The sequence below is a fragment of the Nicotiana tomentosiformis genome, chromosome 2, assembly GCF_000390325.3.
Source record: "Nicotiana tomentosiformis chromosome 2, ASM39032v3, whole genome shotgun sequence".
Classification (NCBI taxonomy): Eukaryota; Viridiplantae; Streptophyta; class Magnoliopsida; order Solanales; family Solanaceae; genus Nicotiana; species Nicotiana tomentosiformis.
Genome location: NC_090813.1, coordinates 148,924,500 through 148,948,121, shown reverse-complemented (window position 1 = coordinate 148,948,121; position 23,622 = coordinate 148,924,500). Strand labels below are relative to the sequence as shown.

The 23,622-nt window shown below is 40.9% G+C and overlaps 1 pseudogene; it reads left to right on the top strand.

The window, feature by feature from the left end:
• Nucleotides 1-10,954: 10,954 nt before the first annotated feature.
• LOC117279667 (small nucleolar RNA R71) lies at nucleotides 10,955-11,053 on the top strand (annotated as a pseudogene).
• Nucleotides 11,054-23,622: the final 12,569 nt, after the last annotated feature.

Here is a 23,622-nt window from a genome sequence, read left to right as displayed (position 1 = left end):
GCAAAAAGTGTGTTAATTTCGTGAGTCGATTCACAATCACCCAAATTGAGTCAAACTTACGCGGAGTGCGTGATAATCCTACCAAAAAGTCCATATTAATCATTTCCCACTTCCACATTGGAATTTCTATGTTCTGTGCCAACTCACCGGGCCGTTGGTGTTTAGCCTTTACTTGCTGACAATTTGGACACTTCGCCACAAACTCCGCTACATTGCTCTTCATATCGTTCCACCAATAGACTTCCTTAAGATCATGATACATTTTCGTAGAACCTGGGTGCACGGAATACCTAGAAGTGTGAGCTTCAGTCATAATTCTTTCCCGGAGGCCATCCATATTTGGAACACATAGTCGCCCTTGGTACCTTAGTGTACCATCATCCATGCCAAGAGAAAAGGCCATGGTCTTATGTTTATGAATCCCCTCTTTCAATTGCACCAACAATGGATAATTGTATTGCTTTACTTTGACTTCCACAACAAGCGATGATTCAGCCCTATTTTGCACAATTACCCCTCCTTCACTCGAGTCCGCAAGACGTGCTCCCAAACTAGCCAATCGGTGAACTTCCTTAGCTAATAGCCTTTGGTATGCCTCCAAGTGAGCCAAACTACCCATAGATTTCCGACTAAGAGCATCTGCCACAACATTGGCCTTTCCCGGATGATATAGAATAACAATGTTGTAGTCCTTGAGTAACTCAAGTCATCTTCTTTGCCTCAGATTCAATTCCTTCTGCTTGAAAATATATTGAAGGCTCTTATGGTCCGTGAATATATCAACATGGACCCCATATAAATAATGACCCCAAAGTTTCAATGCAAACACCACTGCCGCAAGTTCTAAATCATGTGTTGGATAGTTCTTTTCATGATTCTTTAGTTGCCTAGAAGCATAAGCTATCACCTTCCCATGTTGTATTAATACACACCCAAGCCCAATTCTTAAAGAATCATAATATACCACAAATCCATCTATACCCTCTAGTAGAGTCAACACCGGCGCTGTAGTCAATCTTGCTTTCAACTCCTGGAAACTCTTTTCACAAGCATCCGACCATTGGAACTTAATTGCCTTCTGCGTCAATTTAGTCAATGGAGAGGCAAGAGAAGAAAACCCCTCCACAAAATTTCTATAATATCCAGCTAAGCCTAAGAAACTGCGAATCTCTATTGGAGTTGTAGGCCTCGGCCAAATCTTCATAGCTAAAATTTTCTGAGGATCAACCTTAATTCCCTCACTAGAGACTACATGACCCAAGAATATGACAGGTTCAAGCCAAAATTCACACTTCGAAAACTTTGCATATAACTGGTGCCGATGTAGGGTTTGTAGAACTACCCTAAGATGATCGGCATGGTCTTCTCGACTTCGTAAATATACAAGAATATCGTCAATAAACACTATCACAAAAGACTCTAGGAATGGCTTGAAAACTCGATTCATAAGATCCATGAAGGCTGCTGGGGCATTTGTTAGCCCAAATGACATCACCAAAAATTCAAAATGCCCATACCGGGTCCTAAAAGTTGTTTTCGGAATATCCTGCTCCTTGATCTTCAATTGGTGATACCCGGATCTTAAATAAATCTTAGAGAAGTACCTGACACCTTGAAATTGATCAAACAAGTCATCTATCCTTGGCAGTGGGTACTTATTGTTGATTGTGACCTTGTGAAGCTGCCGATAGTCAATACACATTCTCAGTGACCCATCTTTCTTTATTACAAAAAGGACCGGTGTGCCCCAAGGTGACACACTTGGCCGGACAAAACCCTTTTCTAACAAATCTCTCAATTGTTCCTTTAGCTCCTTTAATTCTGCCGGTGCCATTCTGTAGGGTGGAATAGATATAGGATGCGTGTCTGGCATCACATCAATCCAAAAATCAATCTCCCTCTGGTGGGATCCTAGGGAGTTCATCTAGAAAGATTCCTGAAAATTCATTCACAACGGGGACGGACTCAAGCGTATGTGCCTCAGCATCGGTGTCCGTAACTCGGACCAAATGGTAAATACATCCCTTGTTGATCATCTTTGTGGCCTTAAGGTAAGAAATAAACCTACCCTTTGGCACTACATCATCACCCTTCAACTCAATAACTGGCTTATTTGGAAATTCGAACCCAACAGTCCTGGGGCATGGGGCCCTCCGTTGCTGCTGGAATCTCCCTCCTGACCGGCCCTGCTGGTGGGGTACCCTGCTGCCCTGATTGGGCCTGAAACGACTCATCTTTTGCTGACTAGCCCCTGCTGGTGGTGCACTGGCTGAAGATTGAACAAAAGACTGGGATGGCCCTGATGACCCTCCCTTGAAAGCTGATCTTCCCCCACGAAATGACTCCCCAATATTGCCCGCGGACCGGGCCTTACTGGTACCCTCTCTCTCTCCCTTCTGTTCTTCAACTTATGGTCCTCTGTAGCTTGAGAAAATACTACCATTTTCTCATAGTTCATATCTGAATTCAAGGCAGCTGTAGCGGCCTCATTGATAACCAAAGGGCTAAGGCCCTGCACAAACCGGCGCACTCTAGCCTCCATAGTAGGCAACATTAGAATGGCATATTTTGACAGGCGCACGAACTCCATGTGATACTCCCACACACTCCTACTCCCTTGGTTAAGATTCTCAAACTCTGCGGCACGAGCTGCCCTAGTCTCAGCCGGCAAGAAATGGTCCATGAAAGCGTCAGCAAACTCGATCCACCTCGCTGGAGGGCTCCCCTCCTCCCGAGAGTCCTCCCACATGTCAAACCAAGAATAGGCCACCCCTTTCAGGTGGTAGGCGGCCAACTCCATTCCCTCCATCTCAGTAGTGCGCATAACCCTGAGAGTCTTATGCATCTCATAAATGAAGTCCTGTGGGTCCTCCTTAGGATTTGCACCCGTGAATACCAGAGGATCCAACTGAAGAAACCTGTTCACCCTAGAATCACTAGAATCCCCTTGTTGGCTAGAAGAAGTGGATGTAACATTTGATCTCTAGGCTTGAGAAGCCACTATCTGTGTCAGCATCTGGATAGCTCCCCTAAGATCAACATCAGAAACACCAGAATCAGAAGTTGGGACTGGAGGTGGAACAGGTATATCAGTTGGAGGGACCGTTGCATCCTCAATAGGTGTAGGGGCAGGTGTGGTCTGATCAGTTGTAGTAGAGTCAGGCAGTGTAGTAACTGGAGGAATTTCTCACTCCTCGGGTGCATACCTGCATCATCAATTATAGGATCAACTGTAACTCTTGGGGTGACATTGGCTCTTTGGCCAGTTCTTGCCTTCTTCTTAGGTGCCATGTAATGAAAGTTAAAGAAAAGCACGAGTTAAAGGAGGAACAATCTTACCATCATCTTTATCGCACGATCGAGAACATGAAAGAAGAGTATTATTCCTAAATTCCCATGTAGCATCCTAATTATAGATGTGGTCGACAACACACCGATAATAAGGACTCTACTAGACACGGCTCTGAGAGATCCTAGGACACTTTAAAACCTTAGGCTCTGATACCAAGTTTGCCATGCCCCAAAACCGAGGAGCGCGACCGGCACTCAGTCGAGTGAACCCGGCCGAGCAAGCATGTTAGACACATTCTACCCGACTCACTTACGATCAAGAGAAGACATGATTTCATCAATTAGACAATAGGAGATCATACAAGTACATTACTAAGACAATTAATTAGGGACCTTATTGTTAAGTTTTAAGGTACATACACCTTGCGATTCACCCGTGATCAAGAAGAAAATATGATTTCATAAATTATATAGCAGGAAGTTCATACATACGATGCCAAATCGTTTGATTAGCCATTGCGCCTTTAAGTCTCACAATACATAATTCTTAGAGTTCCAATGAAACAAGTGATCAAATATAACATAACTGGTTTAACATTCCCAACACCCATATACAACCCACATAGTGTCTACGGAGCCTCTAAAGATACAAAAGAGAGTGAAGATGGTGCCGAAAATAAGGCCCCGACTATACCTCAAAAAGTGACCACAATATAAACAAAAGGTATAATACATGACCCCGGAATGGAATGGGGCTCACCGAGTCCGCTGGGAAGATGATGATGTACCACTAACTGCAATCAACACTGTCTTCTATGTAACCACCTGCATTCATTTAAAGATGCAGCACCCCCGACAAACGGGATGTTAGTACCATCGAATACTACTAGTATGTAAAGCTAAAACACCATCTCAATATAATGGACAATAATACAAGGAGGAAAACAGTCATGAGTTCAATAAGAGCTTCAAAACAATACTAAAATATCAAGTAAGGATCACGTAAGTTCTCAAGTCAATTTTCATCTTATTAGGTTGGGTAATCTTTAGTACCATATGCCACAATCCACAATACCATCGTGTTCTTACATGGAGTCCGATCTAGACCCGATCGGCTAGGTTGTCTCATTTGAGACAACAACCATATCCACAATTTCAATTATTATTTCCAGCACAGTTACCACCATGTGTGCAGCATGGCGTCTGATCACGGCCCGATCGGCTAGGCCATATCACTTGAGACATCATCCTTTCAATTGTTCAACTCAATTCACATTTCCTTCCCATCTTTCATTACGTGGCACGAGTAGACTCATTTATTAAGTCGTTCTTGGCACTTGGCCGTATCTTACAATTCAAATCTTTCCCTTTTTATACATTCAAATAACGGTATCATCTACGTCAATAAGTCCTATCATATAAGGCATTGCACACATAAGAGAAAAAGCTTGGAAAATCTTAATCACACGGAGGCTTTTCATACAAATTAGGTTAACAAGCTTTATTCGACTATTGACACGAATTCTTAACCTTTCTCAACTCATATTTCTCATTTCAAACACATTCTCAAATAGAATGATGACACGATAAACATTTAAAACAATTATTGAACATAAATCTTTCAACACAACATATCAAGGCAGCTAATTCGAGTATGATCAAGTTAGGAACTTACACCAAATACCCGAACACCAGGGGATCGATTCAAAGAAGAAGAGAGTTTAGCCATACATACCTCAATTGAGCTTCCGTAAAATCTACAATGTTCCGGAATTCTTAGCAACCTCAATCTATTTTGGAAATATAACAATTTGAAACAAAATTAGGAAGATGATCGTGATTCTAGTTCATTTGAGCATTCTATCAAATACTAGGTGCGCATTAAGTCTCGAAGGTCCTTTTATAGAGGATTTCATCAATCCACAACCCATCCTTCACCATTTTTGGCTCAACAATGTTCCTATACCCGTTGATAACACATGCAAGCAAGATAACAACTCCAATACCCATGAACTTTCTTGATAATTGCCTATCTTTTAGTTAGAATTCGAAATTAAGGGTTAGGGTGTAGAATCTTACCTCAAGGATGAAGATCTAGTGTGTTTTCCTTGTTAATCTTCAAAGATTTGTGTAAGAATTGAAGGATGATTTGGTGAAGATCACTTTCTCACTCTAGGGCTCCTTTTCTCACTCTAAAGCATCAGGTTTCTACTCAAAAATGACCCATTGTGTGTATTTAATGAAGTTGGGTCAGGTTATAGTGATAAAAGAATGGATACTCCGAAGTTCCGCTAAAGCCTGGTCTTAGCATGCTACAGGCATGGCCTCGCCAGGCTAAAACCTGGATTTACACCTGGCCTTGCCAGGTCAAAAAGTTTCAACTCCCTTATGCATTGTTCAACCCAAAAACTCCGAAAATATAATATATTAGCCTACCTTGGCACCACAAAACCTTAGATTACTTAGTGAAATTTTTCGGGGCCTTACAATTGCCTTACAGATTTCTCATGAGATCCTGCTGCATTATCTTGTGACCACGTCAATGCATTTTTAGGTGGTCCCAGGATCCATTGACCACATATTGCCACCGGCTGAAGATGATGATCGTGCAGTAGAGTGTATCCAGATAGAGTCAAGCACAGAGCCAGAAGAAGATCCGGAGGAGGAGTCTGAATTCAACGATGATGAGGAAGAGTTTGAGGAAAATCCGGAGGAGGATCTGGAAGAGGAGACAGAAGAAGAGAGGGGTACGAGAAATGACTCAGGGGATGGTTATTAGAGTTGGCTAATTTCTCCCTCTTTCCCCACTTTGTACCTTTACCCTAAGTTTTTCTCTTTTACTTTCCAAAAGGGCGAATCGTCCGAGCCCATGCAACTCTATGAAACAATGATGTAATCCTTGTTCCCACTTGTACTAGTCCAAATTATCAATGAAAACAAATTGCTTCAGATCTAAATGTGTGAAGTCTAAATGTCTGTCAAATATCCATGAACTAGGCCTACTTCCTGCAATGAGAGGTCCCCGCGAATAATAGGAATGCGCTAGCTGTAATGCATGAATTATCTGCTCTGTGTGATTTTCTGTTGATGAGCGCAAAACACACACTTAAATTTTTCCTGCTAATCAAATATAGTATAGTATAATATTGTATCCACAAGGATTAGATTTAAACAGTATTCTCATAGTTTCTAGCTTGGTTGCTATCAAAGATGATCAACAATTGAGATTTATATGATTTCTAACTAAAATTAACTAAGAGTCTAAAGCTATTGACTAATGACAATCAAAACAAGGAACAAGCAGAGAAGGTTATCAATGGGAGAATATAGGGTTTTGATGGGATAGGTGCCAGATAATGGGTGAAGATATGCAAGAATGTGTAGTGGATTGGTATTTAGGAGAACCTCTGTCAATTATGCCTCTCTCGATTACATGAACTAGTGAATATAGATGCAACAATTAAATCATCCAAAAACGCTTCAATACATAAAACTAGAGTTATAATCTACAAACAATCATCAATACACCAAATCCATCAAATACTAAAGGGAACTACTCCATAGATATGGAGCAATTCATCACAAATATAATAAAAGTATTGAAAAACATAAATTCAATCCAAACTCGGGTCTTGAGTGAGGAAGGAATGATGAAATCCTTGTGCTTTTCTTACTCCCACTCCTCTTTAGCTTCCTTAGGTCTAAAGTATGTCCAAAGTCCAGAAAATAACATTTTTCCATATACTTATACCAAGTAGGGTCGGGCCCAGACAAACCACATTCTCCTAGCCGAAATAGAATTTTCACTCTATAAAAATTGCACAGGCACGCCGCGCCGCATGTGGCGACGCGCCATGCGGGGAATTAGTTGGGATTTCCAGAGAGCTCAACATCTGCCAGGTAAAAAGATTTTTACAGCTGCGGCGCACCACGCCCTGCCTTACATGCCGCGGTTGTGAGATTTTCTCAGAGTACGGTTCAAACTTCAATTTTTGATGTCCAGACTTGGTCCTCGACCCCCAAACACGATCCCGACATAATCTTTTGGGCTTTCACTCAGACTTCAATGCTCCAAATAGCTCGAATTATTTCCACAACATCTACATCGCTTTAAATCACTCCTACACGGCATAAAACCCACAATAAGTGCAAAATACTACTAATTAAAGCTCAATACAAGTAAAGTGCAGTGGATTAGAGTGCAATAAGAGACTAAAACACGTAATTATAGCCTACCATCAACACCCCACACTTAAACCATTGCTCGTCCTCGAGCAATCAAATTACACTTCATAGAGACACGACTTTTTTCAACAACTCTAATAACTCATCATACCAAGAATATTTAAAACAGATTAAGCACAATACCATAACATCCTCGCCTCAAGATTTGACTCAAAAGCACCATGCATTTTTTGCAACCCGCTTACTTACTCTAACATAGAGGTCAACGACATTACCTTTCCTTCATGAATCAAAGCCCTTACACAATAATAGAGAGTAATTACACACACACTAAAATTTAAGAACAATCAGGAACTCAAGATAGAAAGAATTCACTCACTCTTAGAATTAACATTCATATGCCACAAAAGACGTACCATAGGCTTGCCCGTAGCGTACTACTCAGCTAATTGAGCACATTCAGTCAAGCATCAAGTAGGACTTTAATTGGTTGTAATGTAGGCTGTGGGATGGATGGGTAGGATACATTTGGATATAAGAGTGACTACACCTCCCTAAGAACTTTAACACATACAATTAACCATTCAAAACCCCACACTAACGTCAAACCATAACTCCATATTCACATCAATATACATTAACTCCCTACTTCTTTAAGCACAATTATATCAAGAGTCTACTATCAAGGAATATTTTTCACAATCATACACTTATTTTTTCCTTTGTTTTTCAATTCAAGTGGCTCTTACCTTTTCAAAATATTGCACCTTTCTCCTTATTTCAATAGTTCCACTAAAAAGCCAAACCAACCACCCCATACTTCAACTTTTACAAAGTTCATAATAAAATCAAGATGCTCACGAGAGGTAAAAGGTTCAAATAGATGGTCAATTCAAACAACCGGGTGGGGCTTGCAATGTGGTTGCCAAGGAAATATGATTAAAGGCTCAAAGGGGTTAACTATGATACATAATAATTAGGTGGGTAAAAGGATATATCTGGCTTAACAAAGAAATGCATATATCACTTCCTATACTGAATAAAACTACTATTTGCTTTGCAAATACACGAGGCAAGTTCTAGACATCAAATGCAATGCACAGAATACATAAAACCTCACACAAACATGGCACATAACTCACTCGGGATTGGACTATCAAGACACTCTAGTCAAAGCAGTTAAGCAAAGTTAAGATCATACAATTTAGGGTACTTATACAAGAGTCAAAAACTGAGCCTAAGCGTCACAACTAAAGCACTTACTATTCTCAAGGTATCATATAGTCATGAGATATTGCCTTCAATTCAACTCACAGCATAAGGTTTCCTACTCCTAAATAAAATGAAAAACTACTAACTACACCCGGTTCAAACAAAACCCTTGGAAAAGAACCGCGACACAAAGAAAAAATAAAGGGGAATTATTACACTGCCTACAAAAGAAAATCTTTTTGTCTTTTTCCTTCGACTTAAATCCCTCAAGAAACCTGTTGATGATATCCATCATCGAGAAAAAATCAAAAATTTTAAATTTTTGTGTTATTTTGTTTTCTCTAACTACTACAACTAACAAACTGAGAACTAATAGACATACATACATACAACATATCCCCCACCCCACACTTTAAGTTGTGTCATGTCCCCATGGCACACAATTAAAAAAGCATAAGGTAGAGGGAAATTCCCTGAATATCTGGTCGGGTTCTGAGTCGAAGTCGGGCGCCATTCCCCGCGCCCGAACTAATGCAGACAACTTCTTCTCAGCCTTTTTAGGGTACACCCACACTTATCTTTCTCGCCCACTGCAGCCCTCTCTTTCGAGCCCTTCACTTTCCACTCAATACTGACAACTGGTTTTCCTTTTTGTGCCCCCTTTTCTATATCTATCTTAAAAGTCATAGTCTCCTCACCCACTCTAAGCATGAATTTTCTCTCTTGTATATCCAATATAGCTCTACTCGTTGCTAAGAATGGTCTTCCTAGGATGAGGGGTACCTCCTTGTTTTCCTCCATATTCACCATTATAAAATCCACAGGAAATACGAACTTATCCACCCGAACTAACACATCTTTCACTACCCCCTCGGGTATTATAATCGTTTGGTCTGCCAGCTGCAAAGATATAGGTACATACCTTATCTCCTCAATCTCCTTCTCCAAGTTCCTATAAATAGATAGAGGCATTAAATTAATTGAAACACCAGAATCACATAAAGATTTATCAAAATTAATAGTTCCTAAAAAGCAAGGTATAGTAAAACTCCCTGGATCTCCACACTTTTGTGGGAGTTTATTTTGCACTATCGCACTGCAATGCTCTGTGAGCTTGATCACTGAGGTATCCCCTATTTTCCTCTTCTTCGTAAGGATCTCCTTTAAGAATTTAGCATAAGAAGGAATTTGTGAGAGCACTTCTGTGAATGGTAAGTTTACATGAACCTGTTTGAGCACATCTAGAAATCTCTCAAACTGCTTGTCCAGCTTTTCTCTATATAGCTTTTGAGGGAAAGGTAGAGCAGACATATGCTTGCTCTTACCATGTTCCTCTCTCCTCGAAGTTTCTCCCTTTTTTTTTCTCAGCTTTCATCGGGCCTTTCTTCTTCTTGTCCTCATCACTTTTCAGCTGCTTCCCACTTTCTTTTTTAAGTATCACATCTTTTTCGATCGGGGTGGGGTCTTTCAACACTTTCCCAATTCTCAGAGTTACAACATTCATTGTTTATTTGGGATTTCTCTCAGTATCATTAGGGAGAGTTCCCGGAATCCTCTCAGATAATAGAGTGACTAGCTGCCCAACCTGTGTTTCCAGGTTTCGAATACCAGTGCCCAGTTCTTTGGTAGATGCTCCATGTTCCCGTATAGCTGCACTATGAGTTTCAAGCCTCTCATCAGTTTTCAGAATAAATGCCTACATTAGATCTTGTACGCCAGAATGAATGGGCTGTTGAGGCTGATATTGCTACCTCTGCTAGTTTTGGAATGTTGGAGCTCCTTGTCCCTGTGGTATAGAGTTATTTTAGTGCCATGCATTAGCGGTATCCCTAGGTGAACTCCATGAAAAACCGAGGTGCCTCTGACCCATTGCATTAAAATTATAATTTCCCACAACATTCACTTTTTCAATTAAGGCTTGACATTCATGAGTAGGGTGTACTTTTCCACATATATCACAAGCTGCCTGAGGCTCATTTGGTATCGAGGCTAATGTCAACTTTCGTATTTCTTTAGCCATAGCATCAAGTTGTACCTACACAGAGGTATTAGCATCCACTTAGTGAACCCTGGTTGGTCTTCTTCTTTCAGCACTCTCAGAGGGCCACTGATTAGCATCTTCAGACAACTCATCAAGAATTGTAACTATCTCCTCTAGAGTCTTTTTCATCAAAGGGCCTCCAGCTACATTGCTCAATGTTCTACGCGAGGATGGTGTCAATCCATCCCAAAAGTCCTGGAGTTGCATCCAGAGTTCAATTCCACTATGTTGACACTTTCTAACAATCTCATTAAACCTCTCCCATGCTTCAAAAATAGTTTCAGTCTCTTTCTGGCAGAAGTTATGGATTTCTCTTCAAAACTTTCCCGTTATAGCTGAGGAGAAATATTTATCAAGGAATTTTCTGGTCATCTCCTCCCATGTTCTAATCAATCCCGTGGGAAAGTTTCGAAGCCACTGCTTTGCATCATCTTTGAGTGTGAAGGGGATTGCCCTTAAGTACACTGCATCTTGTGACACACCATTGTATTGAAAGGTGTTCATAAGCTCCTTGAAGTCCATAAGACGTGTATTTGGATCTTCGTTCATCTTCCCTCTGAAGACACAATAATTCTAAAGGGTTTGAAGTAACCCTTGCTTCAACTCGAAATTGTTAGCTGCAATAGAGGTGGTCTGACACTTGATAAGCCCTTGTTGTAGACCGGTCTAGCATAATCGTCCAATGGTCTCCAACGCATGGGAGGTATATTTTCGAACTGGTCTACAACTAAGGGTTGATTTTGAGCAATTCCTAGACCCTTCTCTTCTTTATAAATAATCTGTTCATCTCTAATAGCTTCTTCCTTAGCATCTCGTACAGTGTTTTCTCATTGTTGGGATGCCTCCCTTGCAGCCAAATCTACATTATCATAACCATTTCCTACCATAGTTTCTTTTGTTGAGGAGTGCCCAACCTTTTATAACGTCTCGGTGAGATTTCTTTCCTTCCTCGGCTGTCACAGTTGTTTTTCTATCTCTGGTTTGTATGGTAGCACTTCTTTCACAGAAGCTCGAGTCATGCACTAATCTTAACCTGTAATTTGCACAGTCAAAGAACGCCAACCATAGAAAGAGAAAATAGAAATAAAAAGGAAAGATTCTTGAATTAGCACTACAAATTATTTCAAACACCATTGATTGCCAACCCCCGGCAACGGCACCAAAATTTGACGAGCGCAAAACACACACTTAAATTCTGCTCGCTAATCAAATATAGTGTAGTATAATATCATATCTACAAGGATTGGATTTAAACAGTATTCTCGTAGTTTCTAGCTTGGTTGCTATCCAAGATGATCAACAATTATGATTTATCTGATTTCTAACTAAAATTAACTAAGAGTCTAAAGTTATTGACTAATGACAATCAAATCAAGGAACAAGCAGAGAAAGTTATCAATAGGAGAAGATATGGTTTTTATGGGATAGGTGCAAGATAATTGTTTGGGGTCTAACTCTAGATAATTCACTTCTAATGTTTAAGTGAGTCTCTTGAATTCACTCAATTATTAGTTCGCGCGTTCAGCAGAAACTCCTCTCTCGATTAAGTCTCAACCTCGCGAGATGAATCAATTTAAGCTCGGTGAAGATATGCAAGAATGTGTAGTGGATTGGTCTTTAGGAGAACCTCTCTCGATTATCCTGCTAACTAGGTTTAATTAATGATTCAACTAGCCTCTTTCGATTACTAAGAAGAATTAATGAGCTCAACTAATAATATAATGCAGAGATATCACAAGTTATGCCTCTCTCAATTATATGAACTAGTGAATATAGATGCAACAATTAAATCATCCAAAAATGCTTCAATACATAAAACTAGAGATATAATCCACAAACAATCATCAATACACCAAATCCATTAAACACTAAAGGGAACTACTCCATAGATATGGAGCAATTCATCACAAATATAATAAAAGTATAGGAAAACATAAATTCAATCCAAACTCGGGTCTTGAGTGAGGAAAGAATGATGAAATCCTTGTGCTTTTGCTCCTTTCACTCCTTCTTAGCTTCCTTAGGTCTAAAGTATATCCTGTCCAGAAAATAACATTTTCCATGTATTTATACCAAGTAGGGATGGGCCCAGACGAAACTACCTTCTCCTAGCCGAAAAAGGATTTTCACTATGTAAAAATTGCACAGGCGTGCCGCATATGGCGACGCGCCATGCAGGGCATTAATGGGGAGTTCCAGAGAGCTCAACATGTATTAGGCAGCAAGTTTTGTACAGCCACAGCGCACCATGCGCCGCGATTATGGGATTTTCTCATAGTATGGTTCAAAGTTCGATTTTTGATGTCCAGACATGGTCCTTGACCCCCGAACACGATCCCGACTAAATCCTTTGGGATTTTACTCAGACTTCAAAGCTCCAAATAGCTCAAATTAGATTTACAACATCTACATAGCTCCAAACCACTCCTACAATGCATAAAACATACAATAAGTGCAAAACACTATAAATTAAAGCTCAACACAAGTAAAGTGCAGTGAATTAGAGTACAATAAGCGACTAAAATACGTAACTATTGCCTTCCATCACCCGCTCGCATAAATGAAGAAACTGACTCGTGCTCCTTTTCTTTTCTTTTTTCTTATTTTCTTTTGCCTTATTATTATCCCTAAAAAGAAAAGAAAATAAAGTTGGTTTATGTCGACCAAAATTGGCATAGCCACCATACAATCTAAGGTGAAAGGGAAAGATGTCAGCTGCAGAAGACCCAACATAACATGCTTTGGTCATAGCCGACAGCCCGAGGCTATCGGGGAAAAAAGACAACACTAGAAATGATGAACACGTGGCCAGGATGGCCCAGGAAATGGATTCCTTGAGGGAGGAGGTACAACATATCAGAGAACTGGCGCACCTGGCCGTGACAACACTTCCTCAACCACCTTGATTCCCTTCTTTGGATTCACTTCCAGATCATTTTCCTTCCACATCACGCCAAAACAACAACACCCCAACTTCAACACCCACCACTCAAATCATACCTCCAGTAACCCCCGCTAACCCACCAAATCCCCCTATTCACACTCCTTACGTACTACAGTACACTCAGACATCACAAAACCCGCCTATTACCACTAATGAAACTACCCTTCCTCGTGAGGAAGTTACATTCACCACTAATCAACACACACTTGTGGCACATGATGCCACCCATGAGCGGTACGTTCCCCCTGTATATGTCATTTTTGAACATACCTTTACAGCACTTGTTACGGTCAGGGTGCCTTGTGAGATTGATCAATACACCGAGATGGAGAGAGAAGCCAGGCATAAGGAAGAAGAGTCAGTATCTGAGCAGTTGCAAATGTTGAGAAGGCAAATGAAGAGTCTCCAAGTTGCCCGAGGAAGTGAAAGTTTGGACTATGAGGACTTGTGTATTCATCTAGATATGGATATGCCAGCAGGGTACAAACCCCCAAAGTTTGATATTTTCGATGGGACGGTGGACCCTCTCGCACATTTGAAGGATTATTGTGACAAGTTAGTCGGAGTGGGAAGGATCGAGAAGCTAAGGATGAAATTATTTATAAGAAGTTTGACGGGAGAGACACTCACCTGGTATACCCGACAGGACCCATGAAATTGGACAACTTGGCAAGATTTGGCGGAGGACTTCATGAACCGTTTTCGATTCAATATAGAGATCACTCCTGATCGGCTCGCGCTGGTGAACCTATAGAAAAACTCATCTGAGTCGTTTCAAGAATACGCACGACTGTGGAGGCCGTAGGCTGCCTGGGCACAACATCCACTGGATGACAGTGAGCTAACCAAGTATTTCATCCGAGCCCAGAGGGAATATACTTTGAAAAGATGATGGGAATGATGGGAACAAAGTTTCCCGAGCTGGTCAAGATGGGATATTTCTTAGAAGGGGACATAAAATTGGTAAAGTACAATCCATCTCAGCACTGTAAGCGGCCAGCAAGTCCATCTAGTCAGGGACGATGGATAGTGAAAAGAAGAAGGAAGAGGAGGTCTCAGCACTCGTCCCTTACTACCAAACCAACCTATCTCATGGAAGCACCTCTTATTCCACAAACAACCACTCACCACCACCCACTTGCGCTCCAGTCTATAATACCCAGCCATATTACCACCCTCAAACACAATACAACCCTTCTCGAGCCAATAAAAACCAAAACCCACAACGACCATATGCTCATGTCCAAACTACTACACATCAAAACCGTCATGTTTATGCACTACGCCCTTGTCCCAACTTCGAAGAGAGGGGTCCTAGACCTTATACCCTGATTGCTGAGCCTCTGGCCCAATTGTTCGAAAGGTTGAGAAGAGCAGGACTGATACATCCAATCGATGGAAGGGCTCCTGAGCATCCCTTCAGATATTTTGATGTCACTAAAAGATGCGTGCGTTATTCCAATATACCCGGGCATGAAAATGAATACTATTTCAAGTTGAAAAATGAAATTTAAATCCTAATCAAGAGCGGATCCATTCAGTGCACTCTGGAATCACCTAACGTGAATCGCAACCCATTGCCAAATCATCAAAACCGGGGAGTTAACATGATCACATTAGATAAAGAATATGACCTGAAGGGAACTATTATCACTATAGGGAATGCAGAAGCCACAAGGATCCCTCCTCAAAATGCTCCAATCATTACAGTAAAACTAAGCCCTACAGTGACTGTTCAAACCTATCCGCAGTAACGTGCTGATGCTACTCGAGACAAAGAAGATCGGGAGTACAAAACCATCCCATGGACGTATTAGCAAAAGGGGAAGTCCAAAATGACAGACTCTACCACAGCCCATGGCATGACCAAGTCTGGGAACTACTACACCCCTGAAGATGTCACTCGACGAACCCCAGGGAGAGAACAAATTCCAAGGAGGAACATAATAGACCAAGAAGCCGCTGAGTTTTGGAAAAGAATGTCAAGCAAAGATTATTCTGTGGAAGAACAATTAAAGAAAACTCCAGCACAAATATCTATCATGGATCTATTAATGAGATCTGGCCGATATAAGGACGCTTTATTGAAAGTGCTAAGTGGGGTAAGTGTACCAAGTAACACCACTAGCGAAGCGCCAACCGCCAAAATTAGGAAAATGGTAGAAGCAAGCATGATCACTTTCAGATGAGACGAACTTCATGTCAAAGGCGCAAGTCACAACAAGGCTCTTCATATCACTATCAAATACGGGGACAAAGTGGTGTCCCGGGTACCGGTCGATGGAGGATCAAGAGTCAGCATTTGTCCATTCTCTACCTTGTGAGAGTAGGGAATTCATTTGAGGGAGGTCAAGGAAATCCACGTAAGGGTGAGAGCCGTTGATGGTTCACAAAAGGATATTATTGGAGAAATTTATCTAGCTTTGCAAATCGGGATGGTCGATTTTTCGGTGTTGTTCCAAGTGATGGATATCTCTTATTCCTACAATTTGCTGCTGGGCAGGCCCTGGATATACATGGCAGGGGTCGTGCCGTCTACTTTGCACCAATGCATAAAGTTCGAGTGGGGATGCCAGGAGATCATGGTTCACGGCGAGTGGGGTCAATTCGCCTATTTGGAGTATGTTGTCCCATTCATTGAGGTGCTGGACGGAGTCGCCTTCTATCCTGTGGAAATCATGCAGACTACTGAGATGGAAACGACTAAACAAAATTTGGGAATTTAATCGCCTTATATATCCAAGGTGGCAATGAGGGAGATGATGAATATGGATACAGGACAGGAACAGGGTTGGGAGCCATGTCAGATGGAATCACAGAGCCAATTGAACATAATGGGAAAAAAGGGAAGGGCTGGCATAGGATATCAGCCTCCGGAAGGGAAAACTCGCACTGTTAGCTCCAGGAAAAAGGTTTTTGTTCCAGAGCACGTTGCAAGTCTGGGACAGAATTCAATACCCGGAGATGATATCATTGACAAGATGGGAAATCTATTCATGAATATGATTGAAGAATGTTGTGAAGGAACTGACATCAAGACACCGACTATCAGGGATGCCGAACCAAGGGAAGAGCTGCAGAATTGGACAACAAGTCCATATTTGGTTCGCCGGGAGTCTTGAGAGTATGGAATTTTAAAAGTTTTTCTTTTGAAAGAGCGCGGTCAATTGAGGCATGTACGGTGTCTGTACCTTTTTGTCATTTGCCTCTTGCGAACACTTAAGTCGTTCCCCTTTTGATAAAATTAAAGAATCATTTTCTAAAACATCGCAACTTTGTTTCACCGCCTAATTTATACTTAGTTTTTCTTTTCAGTAATCAAACCGATAAAAAACCGCATTCCACGATTATGACATATAACGAAACCACTGAGCGCAATGACCCAGATTAAGAGGAATATGACGGGAGTATGATGCCAAACAATCTCCCGTGGGAGATCGAACATTTGGAGAGTCAGAAGAAGCCCAATCACAAAGAAACGGAAGTGGTCAATCTTGGAAGCAAAGAAGATGCAAAAGAAACCAGAATCAGCATTCACCTAGGAGCCGAGTAGAAGGAAAAGGTGATTGAGCTCCTTTGACAATACGTCCACGTGTTCGCATGGTCCTATGATGACATGCCAGGATTAAGAACCGACATTGTCTCGCATCGACTACCCACTGACCCTACCAGACCGTCGGACAAACAGAAGCCCAGGAAGTTCAAACCTGATTTAAGTCTGAGGATAAAGAAAGAAGTGACAAAACAGATAGAAGCAAATGTAGTAAGGGTCACCAACTATCCAAGCTGGTTGGAAAATATCATCCCAATGCCCAAGAAGGACGGGAAGATCATAATATGTGTGGATTACCAAGATCTCAACAAAACTAGTCCAAAGGACGATTTCCCCTGCTAAATATCCATATCCTTATCGACAATTGTGCAAAGCATGAATTGCAGTCATTTGTGGATTGCTTCGCTGGATACCACCAAATCTTAATTCACGAGGAAGATGCAGAGAAGACAGCTTTCACATGGCTTGGAGAGTCTACTATTATAGAGTTATGTCGTTCGGTCTCTAGAATGCCGGTGCCACCTACATGAGGGTCATGACAACCCTCTTTCACGATATGATCCATAAGGAGATTGAAGTGTATACAGATGACGTCATCATAAAGTCTCGAAAGAGTTTAGAGCACTTGGACGACTTGAGGAGATTTTTCGAATGCTTGCGAAGGTACAGTTTGAAGCTGAATCCAGCAAAGTGCACATCCGGAGTCCCCGCTAGAAAACTATTGGGTTCCATTGTAAGAAGGAAGGGGATAGAGTTGGACCCATCAAAAATCAAGGCCATCTAGGAATTACCACCACCAAAGAGCAAGAAAGATATCACGAGTTTCCTAGGAAGATTGAATTACATCAGTCGTTTCATAGCCCAGTCCACGGTAATCTGTGAACTCATTTTCAAGAAGCTAAAGAAGGATGTTGCCACAAAATGGATGGAGGAGTGCCAGAAAGCCTTTGACAGAATCAAAGAGTATCTTTCAAACCCACTAGTGTTGGTTCCCCCTGAACCAGGGAAACAACTTTTGCTATATTTGTCAGTCTTGGACAATGCCTTCGGCTGTGTGTTGGGGCAGCATGATGAAACTGGGAGAAAGGAGCAGGCTATCTACTACTTAAGCAAGAAGTTCACACTATGCGAGGCCAAGTATACCCAGATAGAATGTACTTGTTGTGCTCTGACTTGGATTGCTCAGAAGTTAAGGCATTACATGTCGGCATACGCTACGCATCTGATATCTCGGCTTGACCCGCTCAAGTACATATTTCAAAAGCCAATGCCTGCCAGAATGCTATCTAAATGGCAAATTCTCGTCAGCAAATTTGACATTGTGTACATAACTCAGAAGGATATCAAAGGGCAAGCTTTAGCCGACCACCTCGCCGAGAGTCCAGTGGGTGGAGATTATAAACCGCTTACCATGTATTTCCCAGATGAAGAAGTACTATTTGCTGGGGAGGATATTGTAGAATCATACCCTGGATGGAGGATGTTTTTCGATGGAGCAACAAACATCAAAAGAGTCATGATTGGGCATTCCTAATTTAAGAATCTAGACAACACTATCCAGTATCTACAAAGATAAGATTCCCTTGCACCAATAATATGGCCGAATACGAGGTGTGCATCTTTGGAATCAGAATGGCAGTCGACATGGACATCAAAGAACTTTTGGTCATAGGAGATTATGATTTGTTGATACACCAAGTCCAGGGAGAATGGTCCACCAAGAATGTCAAGATACTATCGTACCTGCACTGCGTGAAGGAGTTGTGCAGGAAGTTTGCAAAGATTAAGTTCAAACATCGTTTCATTTTGGTAGCTATCGACTATTTCACCAAATGGGTTTAGGCATCTACTTACAAGGCCGTCACAAAGAAGGTAGTGTTATATTTTGTGCGAAACAACATCGTCTGCAGATTTGGAATACCGGAGTCCATCATTACTGACAATGCCGCTAATCCCAATAGCGACCTCATAAGAGAAATCTGTGAGAAGTTCAGAATTGTCCATTGCAATTCCACAGCCTATAGATCGCAAATGAATGGGGCAGTCAAGGCAGCCAACAAGAATACCAAGAGGATTCTGCGAAAGATAGTGGACAATCACAGAGAATGGCATGAGAAGCTACCCTTCGCTTTATTAGGTTATCGGACCACCGTGAGAACGTCTACTGGGGCAAAGACGTACATGTTGGTATACGACACTGGAGCGGTGGTACCCGTAGAAGTCGAGATAACGTCCTTAAGAGTCATTCAAGAAACAAAATTGGATGATGCAAAGTGGATACGGGTCAGGCAAGAATGGATCCAGTGTGCCATGGACAACTATATTAGAACAGGATAGCCAGTGCATTTAACAAAAGAGTGAAGCCTTACCAATTCACACCGGGGTAGTTCGTTCTGAAGAAAATCTTTCCCCATCAAGAAGAAGCCAAAAGGAAGTTTGCACCGAACTGGCAAGGTCCTTACGTGGTTCACCGAGCACTATCTGGTGGAGCTCTAACCTTGGCAGAAATGGATGGAAGAGTCAGCAAAAAGCCTATCAACTCAAATGCAATCAAGAGATATTACGCATGAAGACAAATAGAGTTAGGGTTTTTGATGTAACAGAACTATGTTCAACCTGACTTCCCACGGAGGGATACGTAGGCAACCCACGTAGAGTTCAGTTTCTCTCTCCTTTTTTTCTCTTGTAATAGAAAAAGCCAAATATCACTTTTGTATGTTGTTCATGAACTACGCCGACTTGATTTCCTCATAAAGAAATACGTAGGCAATCCTCATCGGATTTAGTCGCCTTTTGTAATCGAAATACGTTCTGGCCTGATTCCACTTGGATACGTAGGTTGTCTGAGTCAGACTCGACCATTTTCATTCTTAGTCTCATTATTTTGCATCTGTTGTAATCGAACTATGCTTCGACCTGATTCCAATTTGGATACATAGGTTTCCTAAGCCAGGCTCGGTCATTTTCACATATTTTATCATCATCCCACGAAATACGTTCAGACCTGATTCCCTTTTTGGATACGTAGGCAACCTGAAAGTGTTCGGTCATAACCTTAGAAAAACCTTTGAAATGCATTAGTTTTAATTAGAACGTAGTCGCAACAGCAAGTAGCCGCAGTGTCAGAGACATCACATAAGAACGACATCAACATGACAAAGTTTTCAAAGGGATACGTTCGCGTGTGGAGAACATTTTGTAATATGCCATAATCCGGAACCACGACATTTGCCTTCAAAGAAACACGTATTTTCAAAAAAATTTAATATATATATATATATATATATATATACGATATTTGCCTTCAAAGAAACACGTATTTTCAAAAAATTTTAATATATATATATATATAGCAATTTTTTCCATCTACCGAGCTTCATGGCGCAATCATGTCAAAGGCTGGGGAAAACCAACACCGTGGTTGACACAAACCAACTTTTCCCCCTACTAAGAAGTTTTCTTTGAGTGCATGGTCAATAGGGAGTAAGGAATCGCTGGGACCACACTAGGGAAAATGACGGATCCGCCACTTGCCTAAGATTATCTCGCCTCCTTTTACTTAAAGTTTTTGAGTACAACTAAAGCTAACTCTTCAATCCTCTACAGGTGCCTCGGAATCAGACAGCTGACACTGAAATTTGTATATAGAAAACCGCCTACTCAATCAATTGGAGCACCCTGTACAAATCGCACGTCGGCTTCACCAATTGAAGTCGAAGTCCTGTATATAGAAAACCATTAGCTCGATAAATCGGAGTGCCTAGTACAAATCGCACGCCGGCTTCATCAATCGAAGTCATGTATATAGAAAACCGTCAGCTCAATCAATCGGAGCGCCTTGTATAAATCGAACATCGGCTTCGCCAACTTGAGCTATGTATATAGCAAACCGCAAACTTCGCCAACAAAAGCAATCTACAACACCGCTCCGTCAATCACGGACGCCGAGACAGACAATCGCAAATCATGTGACCAACGTCCTGCCAATCGATGGCCGCAACCTAGCTTCGCAGTCAAGAGTATCTCTTGGGCATGTTTTCATTTCATTTACTATTACTTTGAATGTTTTGACGTTTTTCTCACACAACTGTAGGTATGATTACAATTTTTATCAATTACTCCCGAATGGAGAATACTTTACATTTCAGTGCAAAGCTCTCCCAATAAGCGGAGACACACTCTACAAATCAAGCTCTCCCAACAAGCAGAGACATTTCTCAGTGCAAAGCTCTCCCAACAAGCGGAGACGCACTTTACCAATCAAGCTCTCCTAACAAGCGGAGACAATTTTCAAATGCTCCGATAGCTACGGAATGGTACACAGCCCGACTAACAAATCGAGTTAGGATCAAGCATCCAGTCATCCCAATCTCAAATAACGGCTCGCCAATAGCCAGACATCATCATTCCTGCATCATTTGCGTCATATCTAAATATATTTTATATTACAATATATTGGTATGCGTGTATTTCATTTATTTTGTAGGAACAAATACCGTAGCGTGGAACTTTTTCTTAGCAGCAGGCCGAACTACAATGCTATGAGGATAGCCAACCCAGTAGCGGGCCTAAGATCCCACCTCAGGACGATCAACGAGCTCAAAAGTTTGAATCATTTAAATCAGACCGCAAAACTCAAGCTACCATGAGTGACCTATCTTCCGTCTCGTCGTATCATCGCAATGCAAGAGTGGGACAGTTCCTACAAGTGCCGGTTCCCCAAAATCCCTACTCCAGAACTACATGAGGCCTGTTCCTCGTTAAGCCCGAGGTATGTAAGCAATTCAAAGCCAAAATTCGGCCCAATACTCCCGAATCTTTCCAGAGTCTTCCTCAATTCAATCATACAAATTCACCATCACCATTTCATGCAATATCTGCCTAAAGTCGGGACAAAATTGGCTTTGGTTCAATTTCTTTGCCCGAAAACTCTTTCATCGTCTCCGGTCAAAGAGGGGCAGCTGTTGACGACCAATTTTGACCCTCTCTTTTAAAATTAATTTATTTATACTTAATAATTTGTAATAAATGTTTTCAAAGTATTTTTCAAGTAATGAATACCTATTTCTACAAGTTAATTCAGTATTAGTTTCAAAATTAATCATTTGGTAATAGTATTATGTAATCACAAATTATATTTGCTATTTTAAGATTATTAAAATAATTTCTATATGTAAGTTCTATAATTAACTCAATAAAATACTTCTTAAAATATTTAATTAATTGACCATTTCAATAATTCAAAATTAATGTCCTAGTGAAGTATTTTTACAAATAATCAATTAATTACAATAATTAGTAGTATATAACAATTATAATTTTCATTACTTTTTATTGAAATTATTAAGTTTATTTAACTTAATTTCAAAAGGGATTAAATACCAAAAAGCCACAATTGCATTTCTTGAATTAATTATAAAATGGCTACCTTTTAAATGATTTTTAGCCCAAATACAAGGCCTAATCCAAAATAACCCAGTCCAAACACTCATCTCTTCCTAAACCAATCACAACCTGCCACATCACCCGTCTAAGTCACTCACAAAAGAAACACAAAATCATTGGGGTCGTCCATTCCATAAATCAACCACCCACAATTTTAACCCCATTTGTTTTTAATTTTACTACAAGATCTAATCCTCACCATCCAAAATATAGCAATCCATCGGCCACGAAATTTTCTCTGAAAATCCCTTTAAACGCCAAAATACCAGCACCGTTGATCTAAAATATCGACGTCCCAGATCATTCCTTACTTCCTTAATCCATAGACCAAACGGTCTAACCCTAGCAACCCTAATTCATGTGCATCATCACAGCCGCCTCTCTAAATCCGTGAATCGTGCTGTTATATTTCCAAATTTATCACCAAATTCAAACGCCCTAATTCTGAAACCTTAGACTCAAATATGAAAGCTCAAATCACCTGAGCTTTGTTATGATCTTTCAAATCGAAGCTTGAAATCACCTCTTGTCTCCTGAACCCCGTGAATCCTGGTGCAAATTCCTTTTTCAATCATAAAATTCAAAACCCTTCAAGTCTGAAAATTCTAGCTTGAAGGTGTAACTTCAAATCGCCTAAATCCTCTGGTGTCCCATCAAATCGGAGCATGCATGAGCCTTCTTCAGAAAATCATCATGGAATCCTATATCAAGAGGTCAAACGCAGTGACCTCTAGGTTTTAGGGTTTGTCCATTTGTTCGAAGCTTCAACAACCAATTACCCTTCACTCAGGTAAACTCAATACTAGATTTCCCCTCTGTCTTCTGGTTTTCATTCGATTTTCTATCATCATTACCATGACTTACTCTCCACTATCCGATTCAAGAGCCTTAATTTCACTATAAATAGAAGCCTTTAATATTCTCATCTACGACAACCTAACAAGAGAAAAT